The sequence below is a fragment of the Globicephala melas genome, chromosome 16 (assembly GCF_963455315.2).
Source record: "Globicephala melas chromosome 16, mGloMel1.2, whole genome shotgun sequence".
Taxonomy (NCBI): domain Eukaryota; kingdom Metazoa; phylum Chordata; class Mammalia; order Artiodactyla; family Delphinidae; genus Globicephala; species Globicephala melas.
This window is the reverse complement of record NC_083329.1, coordinates 74298980-74313329: the sequence shown is the minus strand read 5'-3', so window position 1 is coordinate 74313329 and position 14350 is coordinate 74298980. Positions and strand designations below refer to the sequence as shown.

At 42.6% G+C, this 14350-nt stretch overlaps 1 protein-coding gene across 6 annotated transcripts in view; it reads left to right on the top strand.

Moving 5' to 3' along the window:
* CHRM3 (cholinergic receptor muscarinic 3) overlaps nt 1–14350 on the top strand; it is a 538512-nt gene that overhangs the window by 414236 nt on the left and 109926 nt on the right. For 5 of the 6 annotated variants that reach the window (XR_009559345.2, XM_060286381.1, XM_060286377.1 and 2 more), the window contains one exon: nt 11020–11140. The exons of the other annotated variant lie outside the window; for it this stretch is intronic. The gene's annotated coding sequence lies outside the window, so the exon portion shown is untranslated. The remainder of the gene's footprint in view (nt 1–11019; nt 11141–14350) is intronic. 6 annotated transcript variants of the gene reach the window in all.

Genomic DNA, 14350 nt, shown 5'->3' with positions numbered 1-14350 from the left:
CATGATACTATACATACAGAACCCTAAAGATGCTACCAGAAAACTACTAGAGCTAATCAATGAATTTGGTAAAGTAGCAGGATACAAAATTAATGCACAGAAATCTCTGGCATTCCTATACACTAAGGATGAAAAATCTGAAAGTGAAATCAAGAAAACACTCCCATTTACCATTGCAACAAAAAGAATAAAATACCTAGGAATAAACCTACCTAAGGAGACAAAAGACCTGTATGCAGAAAATTATAAGACACTGATGAAAGAAATTAAAAATGATACAAATAGATGGAGAGATATACCATGTTCTTGGATTGGAAGAATCAACATTGTGAAAATGACTCTACTACCCAAAGCAATCTACAGATTCAATGCAATCCCTATCAAACTACCACTGGCATTTTTCACAGAACTAGAACAAAAAATCTCACAATTTGTATGGAAACACAAAAGACCCCGAATAGCCAAAGCAATTTTGAGAACGAAAAATGGAGCTGGAGGAATCAGGCTTCCTGACTTCAGACTATACTACAAAGCTACAGTAATCAAGACAGTATGGTACTGGCACAAAAACAGAAATATAGATCAATGGAACAGGATAGAAAGCCCAGAGATAAACCCACGCACATATGGTCACCTTATCTTTGACAAAGGAGGCAGAAATATACAGTGGAGAAAGGACAGCCTATTCAATAAGTGGTGCTGGGAAAACTGGACAGCTACATGTAAAAGTATGAGATTAGATCACTCCCTAACACCATACACAAAAATAAGCTCAAAATGGATTAAAGACCTAAATGTAAGGCCAGAAACTATCAAACTCTTAGAGGAAAACATAGGCAGAACACTCTATGACATAAATCACAGCAAGATCCTTTTTGACCCACCTCCTAGAGAAAGGGAAATAAAAACAAAAGTAAACAAATGGGACCTAATGAAACTTAAAAGCTTTTGCGCAGCAAAGGAAACCATAAAGAAGACCAAAAGACAACCCTCAGAATGGGAGAAAATATTTGCAAATGAAGCAACTGACAAAGGATTAATCTCCAAAATTTATAAGCAGCTCATGCAGCTTAATAACAAAAGAACAAACAACCCAATCCAAAAATGGGCAGAAGATCTAAATAGACATTTCTCCAAAGAAGATATACAGAGTGCCAACAAACACATGAAAGAATGCTCAACATCACTAATCATTAGAGAAATGCAAATCAAAACTACAATGAGATATCATCTCACACCAGTCAGAATGGCCATCATCAAAAAATCTAGAAACAATAAATGCTGGAGAGGGTGTGGAGAAAAGGGAACCCTCTTACACTGTTGGTGGGAATGTAAATTGATACAGCCACTGTGGAGAACAGTATGGAGGTTCCTTAAAAAGCTACAAATAGAACTACCATATGACCCAGCAATCCCACTACTGGGCATATACCCTGAGAAAACCATAATTCAAAAAGAGTCATGTACCAAAATGTTCATTGCAGCTCTATTTACAATAGCCCAGAGATGGAAACAACCTAAGTGTCCATCATCGGATGAATGGATAAAGAAGATGTGGCACATATATACAATGGAGTATTACTCAGCCATAAAAAGAGATGAAATTGAGCTATTTGTAATGAGGTGGATAGACCTAGAGTCTGTCATACAGAGTGAAGTAAGTCAGAAAGAGAGAGACAAATACCGTATGCTAACACATATATATGGAATTTAAGAAAAAAAAAATGTCATGAAAAACCTAGGGGTGAAACAGGAATAAAGACACAGACTTACTAGAGAATGGACTTGAGGCTATGGGGAGGGGGAAGGGTAAACGGTGACAAAGCAATAAAGAGGCATGGACATGTATACACTACCAAACGTAAGGTAGATAGCTAGTGGGAAGCAGCCGCATAGCACAGGGAGATCAGCTCGGTGCTGTGTGACCGCCTGGAGGGGTGGGATAGGGAGGGTGGGAGGGAGGGTGACGCAAGCGGGAAGAGATATGGGAACATATGTATATATATAACTGATTCATTTTGTTGTGAAGCTGAAACTAACATACCATTGTAAAGCAATTATGCTCCAATAAAGATGTTTAAAAAAAAAAAAAAAAAAAGACAGTATGGTACTGGCACAGAAACAGACATACAGATCAATGGAACAGGATGGAAAGCCCAGAGATACACCCACACACCCATGGTCAATTAATCCATGACAGAGGAGTCAAGAATGTACAATGGAGGAAAGACAGTCTGCAATAAATGGTGCTGGGAAAGCTAAATTCATGTTTTTAAAGAAAATTTCATGGAACTAGTTTTCTGCAGAAGCTTCTTTAGGAAGTAGTGGAGTAACAGACCAATGTATCTCCTTCTAAAACCTGCCCTCTTTCTACTGTGAAGTAAAGGCAACTTTCACACATAGAGTTGTAGGAAGGCCTTCCTAGTGACAGAGTTCTTTGCTTTTATTCACACCCAACTTCACAATAATCCTGTGAAAGTTATTAACTTCCCTTAGAAGAAAAATGGATGAAATAATCTCAAAAGGCCAATCTGAGATTTTTTTTTCGTTGTTTAAATCCAAATTTAAATGAAAGATTATAATCACTTTAGGTGCTCATGGTCTAGAAGATTATAGATTATATTATAGATTATAGATTATATTATAGATTATAATCACTTTAGGTGCTCATGGTCTAGAAGTCCAATGGTAAATATCAAAGTGAGAATGAAGCTCAGTATGTGGTTTCTTTCTCTCTCTCGCTCTCTCACTCTTTTCTCTCTTTCTCTTTTGGATTCTCTTTCTCTCATTCTTTCATTCTCTCTCCCTTTTTCTTTCTCTCTCTCTCCCTCTCAGTGTCACAAAATGCACATGGATTATCTAAATCTTGCGCATGGGATTTAAACAAGGCACCGTAGAGTTTATCTGATGTTATTTCTCGGCAAACTCAGCCTTCCCTGCTTTACAGTGTTGGCTGCTTCTCCTCTTAGTCGCTCATAGGAGAAATAGTCTTGAGTCACATGGAGACAAATATAATGTGAATTTCAGAAGCACACAAAGCTTCCTTTCCCTCCCCCAACCCCACCCACGGGGGAATGCACCGGTTTTCCTTTCACCTGCGGTAACTACCACGTGTACCTGCTGGAACCTTCAGCATTATGGATGTCAGTGAAATTGCCTGTAATGTTGATTTGTCTGTCATCCCAGGGATGAGGCACGCTGATGAGTGGCTGAGCTCGGGAAAGAGAGGGTCGACAGAAGGCAGCACGCAGAAGTGCTGTAAATGAGGCATTGTGTTTCAGCACAGCAAGTGGTTTCTGAGTGTGACTGAGTCGGCCTCAGAGATAGGAACAGGATTTGGGCTCCTCCTGATTTTTTTATTATTATTTTATTTTATTGAAGTATAGTTGATTTACAATGTTGTGTTCATTTCTGCTGTACAGAAACAGTGATTCAGTTATACGTATATATGTATGCTTTTTCATATTCTTTTCCATTATGGTTTATCACAGGATATTAAATGTAGTTCCCTGTGCTATACAGTAGGATCTTGTTGTTTATCCATTCTATATATAACAGTTTGTATCTGCTGATCCCAACCTCCCAATCCATCCTCCCCCCAACCCCCTCCCCCTTGGCAACCACAAGTCTGTTCTCTATGTCTGTGAGTCTGTTTCTGTTTCACAGATAAGTTCATTTGTCATATTTTAGATTCCACATATAAGTGATATCGTATGGTATTTGTCTCTCTCTTTCTGACTTATTGATAGTTCACTCAGTATGATCATGTCTAGGTCCATCCACGTTGCTACAAATAGTATGACTTCATTCTTTTTTATGGCTGAGTAGTATTCCATTGTATGTATTTACCACATCTTCTTTTTTTTTAATTTTATTTATTTTTGGCTGCATTGGGTCTTTGTTGCTGCACGCGGGCTTTCTCTAGTTGCAGTGAGCGGGGGCTACTCTTTGTTGCGGTGTGCGGGCTTCTCATTGCGGTGGCTTCTTCCGTTGCGGATCACAAACTCTAGGCGTGGGACTTCAGTAGTTGTGGCTCATGGGCTTAGTTGCTCTGTGGCATGTGGGATCTTCCCAGACCAGGGCTCGAACCCGTGTCCCCAGTATTGGCAGTTGGATTCTTAACCACTGTGCCACCAGGGAAGTCCCTACCACATCTTCTTTATCTCTTCATCTGTCTAACATTTAGGTTGCTTTCATGTCTTGGCTATTGTAAATAGAGCTGCTGTGAACACAGGGGTTCATGTATCTTTTCAAATTACAATTTTGTCCAGATCTATGCCCAGAAGTGGGATTGCTGGATCATATGGCAACTCTGTTTTTAGTTTTTTGAACCTCCTGATCCTTCATGTTACTGTATACTTGCTTTTCTTTCTCTTTCCTCTGGCAAACCACCCATCGATCCCTTTTATACATTTTAGCACCTCATCATGTTATCAGAAGGCAGAGGTAAAGTCAATTTTGCCAATCGAAGGCCACAGAAAAGGGTTCATGAATAAAATTGAAAGTAGCTGTGTTGATTTATGTATACCCTCCTCTGTACTGTCATCGCAAATCAGAGCGTACTCATTTTCAGGACTCTCCCAGGCAAGGGAATATGTGACTTTGAACTACATTTCAACACTCTTCACTTTGTTTTGTGGAAATTTTTTCTTCCATTTCTTTTTTTTTAATTAATTAATTAATTTTTATTTTTGGCTGCATTGGGTCTTCGTTGCTGCACGCAGGCTTTCTCTAGTTGTGGCGAGCGGGGGCTACTCTTAGTTGCAGTGTGCAGGCTTCTCACTGCGGTGGCTTCTCTTGTTGCAGAGCACGGGCTCTAGGCATGGGGCCTTCAGTAGTTGTGGCACACGGGCTCAGTAGTTGTGGCTCACGGGCTCTAGAGCGCTGGCTCAGTAGTTATGGTGCACGGGCTTAGTTGCTCCACGTCATGTGGGATCTTCCCAGACCAGGGCTTGAACCCATGTCCCCTGCATTGGCAGGCAGATTCTTAACCTCTGTGCCAGCAGGGAAGTCCCTTTTCTTCCATTTTTAAGCAAGTTTCTTTATTTGAAAAATGAAAAGGTTTGTCTAAAACATTCTAAGAGCCCTCCTGCCTTGTTATCTGATTCCATATACTATGCATAAGTCCATATCTTCATTGAAATGGTACTTATTTCAGAACTTACAGTAATTAAGCCCAATAATATAATACAGTCTTTCTGAAAGCTTAAATCTTTCAGAAGAAATAATTTGAAAAGTGGAAGGAAGTGAGCTCAAAGACCCAAGTATAAAGAAAATGCCAGAATATTTGCCACCAGGTAGGTCTGGCTCAGCCTACAGGCAATTAAATCAAATGTGAAACAAAACGCTATTTGAACATTGAACAGAGGTAAATTGACTTCAGGAGGAGGAGGGAGACATTTTCATCTTGAAACCTGTATTTGATCTTGAGGCACACGTTGCCTGGGTCTCCTGCTACACCTTTGGTCCGGATTTGATGTATCTCTCAATTGCACTCTTAATTGACTCTTCTCCAGATGAATGATGTGTAGTGACAGCACTTCAGCAAACTCAATGTGGCACTTTTATCTCAATGACAAATTGGACAGTAGGTCATTACAGTTCATCAGACATCAATACATTTCATTCTGGTTGGCCTTTTTTTTTTTCTTTTTGGCTAAGAGTCATTTAGGAAGCCAAAAGAAAGAAAGAAACAAACAAAAACAACAAAAAAGGGGCTTCCCTGTGGCGCAGTGGTTGAGAATCCGCCTGCCAGTGCAGGGGACATGGGTTCGAGCCCTGGTCCCGGAAGATCCCACGTGCTGCAGGGCAGCTAAGCCTATGCGCCCCAACTACTGAGCCTGGCGCTCTAGAGCCCACGAGCCACAACTACTGAGCCTCCGTGCCACAACTACCGAAGCCCATGCACCTAGAGCCCGTGCTCCGCAGCAAGAGAAGCCACTGCAGTGAGAAGCCTGCGCACCACAACGAAGAGTAGTCCCCACTCGCTGCAACTAGAGAAAGCCCGTGCGCAGCAACGAAGACCCAATGCAGCCGAAAATAAACCAATAAATTAATTATTAAAAAAAAAAAGAAAAGAGAAACGACAACAACAAAAAAAACAAAGCCAGGCTTCTAGTTAGCTTTCTCCCCTCAGACTCTCCTCCCAGTGTTGTATATCCAGAGGATTCACCCACCAGTTAATGCCATCTGGATGCTCTCATAGCTGGCAGAGCCACAGGGCTGCAGAGAAGCTTCTAGAAGGCAGAAAAGGCCGCACGTCAGTATGATTGATGTCTGCTTCTACCCATTCCCATGAAGCTGATTCAGGCTAAGGGAATGTGTTTGCCTTGCTTCAAAGAGATGGTCTTTCCTAATACAGTCTTGCTTTACTACTCCAGCAGGAATGCTCCTTTTTTTTTTTTTTCAATCCACATAATCCTGTTTTCCTGAGCAGAATTATTAATAACTTCCAAGAACTGCCTCACTAATCCCACGGAGAGTCTATAAGTAAGATCTATAGTGAATGACACTGTTTGAAGGAAGACAAACTGAGACACAGGTGGAGGAAGAAAAAGAGTCAATGTCAGCCTTTTGGATACCAGGCTCAGAACTTTGCTGGCCGTGCCTGCCTGCCCCTCTCCTGGTCCAGGAAGTATAGAGCAAGGTGGATTTCTTCAGGAAGTCACCGGGAGGTGGAATTTAGTGGTTAAGAACAGGGGAGTGAGTCCACCTGGGCTCAAACCTTGGCCCCTTTATTGGCTGTGTGACCTGAGAAACTACATCCAGCCTCTCTGTGCCTCACTTTCTTTATCTATAAACTTAGGGATATTAGTACTGGTTTCAAAAAGCACTTGTGAGGATAGATGAGCTGATGTATGCCAAAAGCTTTGCAGAATACTTGGACATAGAGAGTTCGCTGCACTCGTGACCCTCTCTAGGGAGCCAGGAATGCCCATCCCGGAAGCTCCCTGTTCAATCCTGAAGACCTACTTAAATGCAGGCTATCTCTTTGTTCAAGGTCTCCTTCCCTGAGTCTTTGCACAACCGCCTTTATCTCCTTACCTTCCCCTTCCTAACAGGGGTTTCTCAGTCAGTTTGATGTGAGTCATATTCTCTAATGGTCCCCTCCCCAGAACTGCAGAAATTTTCAAGATAGGACACAACCCCACTGAAATCGTCATGGGCCAGAGCTCCTCCTGGGTCCTTGGGACCACCTAGAGTCTTTCAAACTTTCCCCCAGCTCTTCCCAGCTGATGCCTCCCCCTAACACATAAGCACTCACATGCACAACCTCCACCCTCACCCCCGACAAACCCACTACTCCACCCACTGGCTTCCACAAGCTTGCACCAATTTCTCAGCTCAGATCTTTAAATCATAAAGAGATCCCTCCTCTCTGGACTCAGTGAACTGCAATTCAGTCAAAAAACGAGCTCCGCTGTTACCGTGCCCCTTCCCTGTTCAAATGTCAAGAGACACTTACTTGCCATGGAGCATTAGAGACACGGCTTTCTTTTTCTGAGCCTGTTTCTGCATGCATAAAACGGAGATAATAAAGCCTGCTTCACACAGAGGTTTTGAGAATTAAATGAATTAATAGTACCTGCGGTGTCTGCCACACTGTCTCTGTCTACTCTGATGGCCACCACAGACTGGGTGGCTTAGGCTACAGTCATGTATTCTCTCACACGTCTCAGGAGGACAAGTTCAAAATCAAGATGCCAACAGAGTTGGTCTCGGGTGAGATCTCTCTTCCTGGTTTGCAGGTGGCTACCTGCTCATTCTATCCTCACTGCTCTTTCCTCTGCGCATGCCTAGAGAGAGATCCCTTGTGTCCCTTCTGTGTTAGGGGCCTACCCTTATGACCTTATCTAACTTTAATTACCTCTTTAAATGTACTGTCTCCAAATATGGTCACTTTGGGGGTTAGGGCTTCAATGTAAGAATGGGGGCGGGGGGCAGCGTGGATACACATGTCAGCTTACAGCACACATCATAGTAAATGATCTTCACTCTCGCCCTTCCTGTGCTCCTCCCACCCCCTGGCAACCCCTTGGTTTCCAGTTATTAAATCAAATGTACGTGTCCCTCTTGTCCTAGAGTCCTGCCTCACATGTAGTCGGTTGACTGAGAGCCACAGTCCTGCATCATGCATATGGCCAGACTCCCAATGGCCAGGGTCCTCTGTGCTCCTGAGAGCACCTCATGTTGTAGGGATGTCAGTCATCCTCTCTGCCACCCACCACTTAGCGCACCTTCCTGACCGGAGCCCGTGGCCAAGCTGAGCAGCAGTGCCCCTCTGGGAGATCTGCCCTCCCTGCCCTCTAACCAGTGTCACCTGGAATAACGGAGGCTGGTGGGCACGGGTCCCACGGTTGCAGGTGTGCATCTTAGGACCCCTCTGAGAGGCACGTGGTCAGTTACTTCATCATACGCATAGGAAGGGTTTGGGTCAGCACTTTCCACAGTTACATTTCTAATATTTCTAGAGATCAGCTATCATCCTGGGACCTGTGGTTCCTTCGGAGGGAGAAGAGTAGCAAACAGATCTACAATCCCTTCCTAGCTCAGCCTGCATTTGACCTCAATTTTCTACTGTTTTCTGGCCATGTTGAGAAAGATAGTTAAAGGCATTGAGCTGCATATATACGCATTTAAAGGATCAGGGAAAGTTGACTGGAAAGTTAAATGCACGTACAAAAGCCTGTAGAAAAGATAAGTGTGAAGATTAAAGTCATTAAGATGACTGTGGCAAGGATTTCTATGTGGAAATGTTCATTGAAGAAACGTGTATGGAAAAACTCTCACTGAAGCCCTGTTACCATGAGCTCTGACATACGTCAGGCTGCTAAATCAGAATACCTTCATCCTGTTAATGTGCTGTTTACAGTAAAGCCTGAAGTGCAGAGCAGGCTAGAGGTGTCTAAGAGCTGTTTTGCCCTGCCAGTCATCCTCTGGTTCTCACAAATGAAGAGGCTGTGTGACTGATCTGGGGTCCCCTACTCCCCTCTGACCCTGGTCCACATCCTTTTCACAGTTCATTTCTAGACACAGTCTCAGGGGCTTCCCCAGAGACAGCTACCTGCCCCTGTGTTCATGGGGCATCCAGGACACGGGCGAGGCCACACCCCATGTTCATCAGGTGGGCAAGACCTCCGGGGTGTTCAGATAATCCATTTTGAATCCCCAAGCCCAGAAGAACCAGTAGTTCTACAGCACAGTAAATAGGAAGATACCTCACAGATCTTCAAGAGCGACAGCAAAACAAGTGGCCAAAAATTGTGCTTTTTCTGCTTTACATTTCAGGGGCAATTTTGTATTTCTTTAAACAATCTCACACTAAAGCTATAGCCGGGCTTCCCTGGTGGCGCAATGGTTGAGAATCCACCTGCCGATGCAGGGGACGCGGGTTCGTGCCCCGGTCCGGGAAGATGCCACATGCCGCGGAGCGGCTGGGCCCGTGAGCCATGGCCGCTGAGCCTGCGTGACCGGAGCCTGTGTTCTGCAACGGGAGAGGCCACAACAGTGAGAGGCCCGTGTACCGCCAAAAAAAAAAAAAAAAAAAAAAGCTATAGCCATTTTAAAATGGCCACAGCTAGATGTGTATATTGTTCATTAGGGACTCACACAACAGAGGCATTGAATGAGATTTCTTCTCTTCTCTCCTTACATTCTCTTGCATCGTTAAACTGAAGGCAAACTAGAAACGTCACGACCCCTGGTGATTGTTGTGGGCTTATTTCTGTCTCCTTTTTTTTTTTTTTTTTTTTTTTTTGCGGTATGCGGGTCTTTCACTGTTGTGGCCTCTCCAGTTGCAGAGCACAGTCATCCAGACGCACAGGCTCAGCGGCCATGGCTCACGGGCCCAGCCGCTCCGCGGCATATGGGATCTTCCCAGACCGGGGCACGAACCCGTGTCCCCTGCGTCGGCAGGCGGAATCCCAACCACTGCGCCACCAGGGAAGCCCTATTTCTGTCTTCTGATGTGCCTGCAGACCATCCAAGGAGGAGAACAGCAGAAAGAGCTGCATGTTCTGACGTAATAGGTTAGGTGGCGCTCTCAAGTCAGAGGAGAGCATCTGTAGTTCAGCTGTTGTTAAAATTCAAGGCGCCTTATTTACTTTAAGGTGTGTCCATCGTGTAGGATAAAGTCGGCCACCTCTTTCAGTGACACTGTGGTTAGGGTCTGTAATCAGTCACATACACACTGATCTCTGCTTGATCTAAAGAGCAACAGCCAGTCCCATCCTCTACCCCAGTTAATCTACTTTAGTATGTGGAGCGATCTGATCTGTCTCCAAGGAAACAGGGCAGTGGAGGCCCTCTGATGCCTTTACTTGGAGTCCTTGCTGGTCTTGAAGCGACTCTCCACTCACATCAGTTATCAAGATATTCCCAGATTCTGGTGCACGTTCTGATGACACTCACTTCCATTCCGCCCTACCTGGTGCTGGGCGGGAAATAGAAACCAAGAGCCAGGAGCCAAGGGAGTGTCAGTGATGAAGGGCAGAGGGGTGCGGATGGGCCCCAGGCCTTATGCGTGCTGTCTCCCAGACATGTCGAGGGCACGTGTCGATGTGCCCTCGACATGCACACCAGGACTCACTTCCTTGTGGAATGCAAAAGGGGCAGATTTGAAACTGCTTTATTGAAGGCTAAGAACAGAATCTTTAAATTCCAAAATCAGAATACAGTTTTCTAAAACTGCACTTTGAACATTCGCAAAGTAATGAGGAGAAACATTAATGGAAGTATTTCTGGATGGAAATCTAACCCACTACATTATAATGCCGTTCAAAAATTATGACACCGTCACCAACACAATTAAGTATTAATAATTGCTCTTCGTCCCAGCAAAGATTCTAAAGCAGAAACTAACACACCACTGTAAAGCAATTCTACTCCAATAAAGAAGTTAAAAAAATGATAATAATAATAATTGCTCTTTTATAACCAACTAACAATACACATGACTTAATTCTGATGCTGGGATTCCCGAACAGTGTCTTATAACTTGTATTTGTGTTTGTAAAACAGGATAGAAAACTAACACAAGGCTAACTAAGAGGAGTACCGGGAACTGCAGGAGAAACGCTTTTGGCTACTTTCCAGGGACTGTGCATTTGTTTAACCAGAATCTGTTTCGACACATGTAAAGGTGGGTGTACAGTGATGATAATTTACCCAGCATGAAATGTGAGTACATAGAAGAATCGTTATTCTCCAGAAACGCAGTGAGTACTTCTTCAAATAACTTTTGCAACTAGAAAAATTGCCAACACAGAAGAAAAAGTTTAGACTGAGACCCAGATCTTCCTTTTCAATATCAATCCAGGAAGGTAACTTTATAGTTATACTTAAGTTAATTATTATATAACCTTAGTAAACAAAGATTCCTATTATCTATCCCCACGTTTACCCAAACGTGCGAGGCAAAAAAATATGTATAAATAATCAATAGGAGTGAAACTTGTGTTCTGAACGCTAACACCATTGCTGAAAAATGAGACGTGGAAATGTTTTTCATTCAGTTGTGTCTTTGAGGAGCCTAGGAAATTTGCACTGTTTGCATCATTACCTGAGTAACATAGGTACCCAGAGTAGCAATGAAACAGTGAAAAAAAAAAAAATCAATGAAAAAGAAAAAAAGGACATGCATGGAGAACCAAACCCAACAGCTGTAGTTTCCCCACAGTTATAAAGTGGCAAAGAAATAGACTAGAACTCTGGTCTCAAAAAAATAATAATTAAAATAACAATAATAATAAGGAGGAGGGTGAGAAGTTAATATCAGAAAGATTGGTTTAGTCAGGTACTCAGAAGTTTGAGAGTGAAATGTTACAAACCAATGGTGGAAAGTTTATCACAGATTTATGCCAAAGTGGGATCATTGTCATTGTACATAATCTAATTTCAAAGCACTGTGTCCTACATTATGTTTAATAATTTTTAAGAAAACTTGATGAAGGAGGCAGATAAGGTGATACCCCTCCAGAAACTGAGGCTTAGAATCAGTGACATAATGACATTCAAGCTAGGAATGTAAAAACCAACAGCCTTATGGAATAATAGAGCCAGAAAAGGCCTCCAGGTACCACGTGGTCATGCCTGATCCCTTTAAGCAGGATGATAGCTAATGCTCCCAAGAAAGTTGACAAGCAGATGGTGACAAATTCCCCTAGCCTCGTTCCAGGAAGGCCACTTACGTGATGCCCAAGGCAGAGCCTGGCTTTCGCTCACTTCTGTGCATTCTGTGTTTCCAACAAGTGGACCATTATGCCTTTGTCCCTGCTCCCTTCCCTCGCAACCTCAAGTCAGTATCGTCAAGAGAATATCATTGATTGCTCAGAACATTCCCCATGAAATAACTTACTAATGAGTCCGGGTCTTCTTTAAGAAACCGTTCAAAAAATAGGTATCACTTTATGATGCTGATAAAATGAATTATTTTTCTCATAAGTAAGCAGTTTATGGGAGGTGTTTCAAATAGGAAAGACAGAAAAAGCAGACAACTCCAGAACACATTTTTTAAGTAAAATGACAAACTAGGGAAAAAATAGTTTTCCAAAAGGAATTAAAGAGAAAACTGCCAAGCAGAGAGAATGTCAAATGATACTAAACGAGGGCAAATGCGGTGAAGAAAACTATAACTGTGCAGCTGTGGGCGGAACCAGATTAGACGCTGACCTTCCACAAACACCTAAAGAACACAGCTCCCGAATAATAAATGTTGAGAGTAGCTGGAGGGGCCCCTGTGTGCCTGGGCCGGTGCCTCCTCGGCACGTGCGTGGCTGTCTGCTACCCGGACACGGAAGGCCAGACCAGGGTTGGTGCCTTCAGCCCACGCTGGCGATGCCTCATTTCACTGCAGTTTCTCATGGCATATTTATTAACTATCTTTAATCTTTATAGTCTAAAACATCTGTTTTTTTTGTTTTTTGGGGGTTTTTTTACATCTTTATTGGAGTACAATTGCTTTACAATGGTGTGTTAGTTTCTGCTTTATAACAAAGTGAATCAGTTATACACATACATATGTTCCCCTATCTCTTCCCTCTTGCGTCTCCCTCCCTCCCACCCTCCCTATCGCACCCCTCCAGGCGGTCACAAAGCACCGAGCTGATCTCCCTGTGCCATGCGGCTGCTTCCCACTAGCTGTCTACCTTACGTTTGGTAGTGTTTTTTTAAAATATATTTTACTGACGTATAGTTGATTTACCATGTTGTATTAATTTCTTCTGTACAGCAAAGTGATTCAGTTATACATGTATATATTCCTCTTCATATTCTTTTCCATTATAGTGTATTACAAGATCTTGAATATAGTTCCCCGTGCTATACAGTAGGGCCTTGTTGTTTATCCATATCATATATCCTAGTTTGCATCTGCTAATCCCAAACTTCCAGTCCATCCCTCCCCCACCCCTCTCCCCCTTGGCAACCTCGAGTCTGTAAAACATTTGTGTTATATCCTGAGTCTAGGATTGGAAAACCTTATCATTTCATTACCAGTAACACCATGTTGAGGATGATATGTGCTAGAAATAGTCAGCAAACGTATTTATCATGTTCCATTTAGGACCCGAGAATACACAAGGTGGACCCAGTCCCTTCAGCCAGGGCGTTTCCAACATGGAAGTGTAGACTAAATTTTCTTCCCTGGCTTAACACGTAAAACCATCAAATCCCAGCATTCAGTTCTAGTGCAGCGCCAGTCACGTCCGCTTATTGCTGGCACGTAATCACACTTAGGGGAAAAAACTAAAACCTCTACTGTTTGTGTATAAACAGAAGATAATTAGTGAATGCATTGTTTCTTTTTTTTCCACCCTGGAAGAAGTAAAGATAGACTAGTCTAATGTAACAACATAAGCATATCCATTAATTAGAATCATGTTTGTGTTCCTTTTTTTTTTTAACTGAAGTATAGGTGATTCACAATGTTGTGTTAGTTTCAGGTGTACAGCAAAGTGATTCAAATATATATATATATAAAATTCTTTTTTCATATTCTTTTCCATTATGGTTATTACAGGATATTGAATATAGTTCCCTGTGCTATACAGTAGGACCTTGTTTTTTATCTTATCTATTTTATACAGAGTAGTTTGTATCTGTTAATCCCAAACTCCTAATTTATGCCTCCCCAACCCCTTTCCCTTTTGGTAACCATAAGTTTGTTTTCTATGTCTGTGAGTCTGTTTCTGCTTCTGTATCCTTTGGGATGGCAAGTATCTTAATAAGAAAATATTGACTACAGGCGAGCCTTGCAAAAGAAAGGTAGTGATTGAGAACACACTCAGGGCAGAGGGAAAGAAATTAACACCTTGTTAAAATACCCATTGGTTATAGAAAGTTAAAGTAACTT